General features: G+C 35.7%; 2 protein-coding genes across 3 annotated transcripts in view; one reads left to right on the top strand and one right to left on the bottom strand.

Moving 5' to 3' along the window:
* Positions 1-3,872, bottom strand: part of LOC109541575 (protein GDAP2 homolog) — an 82,742-nt gene that overhangs the window by 48,309 nt on the left and 30,561 nt on the right. The gene's annotated exons all lie outside the window — the stretch shown is intronic.
* The window catches only part of LOC125505787 (putative nuclease HARBI1), a 24,721-nt gene that overhangs the window by 8,047 nt on the left and 12,802 nt on the right, over positions 1-3,872 (top strand). The window lies entirely within an intron of this gene.

The raw sequence follows: 3,872 nt of genomic DNA, 5'->3' as shown, positions 1-3,872 counted from the left end.
GCTGGGTGCGCTTCACCGCAGTTGGAGCATTTAGCTGGAGTGATTTTGGGTTTAGTACATGACGCAGTAAGATGATTCCCAGCACACTTGACACACACTGGTTTGCACACACTCTATTGCAATATTTTTGCGTCTGTCCAAATCTTTGGCACTTTTTGCATTGTGGAATCAGTTGGGCTGTTTTGAGTGATTCCACAATAACTTTCGAGTTGGTATGATATCTATATATTGTATTTCAAATACTTTTCAAAAGTTGCTATAAATAATGGCAACTTGATATATTCTATCTTCTGGTTCCTCGAGATTCAATTTAGTTAATTTATAACACTGATTGCTTTATAGCCTTTTTCTTTCAGCTCCTGTAATAGGTCTTCCTTGCTACACGACGGGTGAAGATTTTTAAGCATTACTCTGATCGGCCTTTGTTGTTTATTTTCATCAGAATGCCATTCTTGCTTTTCTTCATTTAGTATTTCTGTCAAATCTCTATATTCTTCTGGAGTTTCTACATTGAACTTCATCTGGTTATTATTCAGTAGTGCGGCATTGAATTTTAATTTTTTACTGTTCAGTTGGCTTTTTATTTTGTTGTAGTCTACAATATTTCTAACAACCACCGGGGGTGGCCTTCGAATTTTCGCCTGTATATTTCGTTCAATTTCAATGGGACTTGGTTTTGGTTGTAGTGGTGAAGATGACGCTTTTCTTTTTTTATGTTTAGGTAATAGCCAAGCTGTCTCTCGGTTGACTATATCTTCTTCCTCGTCCGTATTGACTGGGCTATAAGGATTATTCGATTTTTTGTTTATATTAGCTATTTGTCTCCGCAAGTAGATGATGACCTTTTCTGCGTTCTTCAGTTCATTCTGCAGGACCCAGAGAATTTGTTCACTCCGGTCTGCAATTTCATCAGTTTTATTAATCTCGCCCAAGCAAGCTTTTATTGCCTTTTATTTGGTCGCACATTTTCACGATATTTTAACGGTTTTTTTTACCGCCGATATCACCTCGCGTGGACTGATATCTATTTCGCTTATCGCACTTTGCTTCGCGGGACTCGCGGACACGTCTACTCCGTACGACGACCACTAAAGAACTCTTATATTTTCTCCATTTGCTGATTCCAAAACATAGTTGATTCCAGTACTTCTTCTTTCACTCCGATGGCGGCAATTAAAAAGTACATCAGGTCTTACGATGGTGTGAGTTGAGCCAGTATCCAAAATCATCTCAGTTTCTCGGCCACATATTGTCCCTGGTACTACCAAGGTGGATCCAGTGTTCTTGAGCCGAAAAATCGTAACCTTGACAGTCGATGGTGGGGCTTGGTAGCACCTAGCCAGCTTTCGCCCCTCAAAGCTGACTATTTTGGAGTTTTCCTGCTGTCTTCCTGGAGAAGCGGTTCTTCGCACAAAATTTCTGGTCTTGAAATTTCGGCAATATTTTTGAATATGACCTTCTTCTCCGCACGTCCACCAGGTTGGCTTCTGTCTTAATTTTTGGCGTCTCTCAAAGTCGCTTGGTCTTTGCTTAATAACAAAGTTGAAACTCGATGTTTACCTGACATCTTCTAGAAATTATCAAAAAAAAAATTTCCAATATTTTTCTCGTAGGTACTCTCCAAGTGAGCCCCTATTACCCCTCAAAAGGAATGACGCCAATTTTGAATCACCCTGTAGACCAGTTTAATGACCAGACCAGTTGAACCTGTTTACCATGGTCAGAATTTACATTTTTTTTCATCTTCCGGCAGTTCTCTTCTTCATTTTCAGGTAGTCCTTGTGTATTGGAATTATTGGTTTGGCTTTCCATACAAACTTTGTTTAAAATTTTAGCTGCTTGAACTTCCAATTCATTTCATTTCGTTTTTTCATTCATTTCAAAAAAAATCGACTTCCTCGGTTTCATTAAAAATTAATATTAAACTCACTCTTATCATTAAATTATGTTGTTTAGCTTATTTTCTTATGATCGAAGTTGTGTGTTAAAATACATCATACGAAATGTTATTTTTCTTGATCCCCTGGTGGAAAGTACGTAGTTTCGCCACTGTTTTCGACTTCAAAAACTGTTGTCAACTTCAAGCAGTGGCGGAACTTTGACCTTCATCTACTGTACCGTAATACACTATCGTTCGATAGCGTTTCTAATTTTAAAAAACCTTACAAAATTAGAACTTAAAAAAACACTAAAATATTCACAAGAAGATGAAAAAATTAAACTCCTTCCTGTTAATAAAAGTAATGTAACAGTTATCTGGGTCTAAAATATCTATGATCAAAAAATGAATAAACTTTTAAATGAAGGATTTGCTTGAAAATTAAAGAAAAGTCGAACAAAACATTTTGAAAGACAAATTTATAACAATCTCCAAAAATTTAAACATGAATTCACAGATTACGAAAATTAGAAATAACAGCACATTTTTACGACGTTTCAAAACTTCATTAATTAAAGATTTCCTTGAGACCAATATTTAGTAGTCAAATTCACCTACAGATTCTTTAGCCAAATATACTTAAATATTTTACATTCCCTAATACGAAAGACTTTCTACATTAAAAATTCAGCTCATTTTTTTAAACAAATTGTCAGACAGTGATGTAAATTTACCCCATGTGCTGTTAAGTTTTACTGTTGTTAGTCTAGTCACTACCATGCATATTGATGAAAATTTAAATATAATCTCAAAAATATTTTAAAATGACGTCCATCTTTAGGAACGCACATTTATTAACATTATTATCAAACTTTTAACGATATGTGTAAGATCGACTTATTTTAAATGTAAGAACAATTTTTGTCAACAAAGTTCTGCCGTGGCCATGAGTTCACCCGTATTAGTTTTCTTCAGTTATATATTTATGGAAAATTTTTAAACAAATTCCATTAATAACTACAAATTTAAACCAGTAAGTTGGGAGCGACATATTGATTATGTATTTTCCATTGATAGTCATAGGGAACACAAGCTTGAAACATTTTTATCAAATCTAAACAATAACAAAACCCACAATGAATTTAGCTGATAAACTCCGCCTGCGTTAGCGGTTGGGTGAATTAAGTAACTCAACTGTTGACGTTGCCGGTCCCAAGCCCGGATAAAAGAGGAGGGTTCATGGGAGAGGCCAGCAACCTACCCACGGTCAAAAAAAACTGGGAGATCTTAAGGCAAGGATTGGCAATGAAACAATAGTGGGGATCAAAAACCGATTTAATGAAGAAACAATCAACGACAGCGGTGAACAACTTATACAGATATGCTCCCTTAACGAACTGCGAATTAACAACACATTCTTTCAACATAAACCGCAACATAAATTCACATTTGAAAACACACGAGGACAAAAGTCCATAATAGATTATATAATAACATACATAAACATTCACCCCTCCCAAGTGCTGGACGTAAGAGCTTTAAGTTCCGCAAATGCTGTTACTAATCACAATCTCGTAATGACAAAAATAAGAGTCACGACATACCAAATAAAGAAAAAACAGAACGAAACAACCAGTAAACTCAATATGGAGGGACTAGAAAATTATTCTACGAAACATCTACCAACAAAGGCTGAAACAGAAGATTGCAAATAATGGGATAAAAAAATGACGACGACGTGGAAATGGCATGGAATAAATTACGCACAAATCTACTAAATGCAGCCGAAGAAGCACTTGGAAGAAGAACTAAAAAATTCTCTGCCGATATGGAACACGACCTATATGGAGGACAGAAAAGAATCTGGAATATGCATGAAAAGAATCTGGAAGAAATAGAAAAAGACCAGTTAACGAATATATCCAAATTTCAAAGATCACTACTGAAGACTGGGAAAAACACTTTGAACAACTCTACCGTAATAAAGAGGAAA

Source organism: Dendroctonus ponderosae, unplaced genomic scaffold, assembly GCF_020466585.1.
Source record: "Dendroctonus ponderosae isolate FM_Combo_2020 unplaced genomic scaffold, Dpon_F_20191213v2 Dpon_F_20191213_1, whole genome shotgun sequence".
In the NCBI taxonomy this organism is placed as follows: Eukaryota; Metazoa; Arthropoda; class Insecta; order Coleoptera; family Curculionidae; genus Dendroctonus; species Dendroctonus ponderosae.
This window is presented reverse-complemented; position numbering and strand designations above follow the sequence as displayed.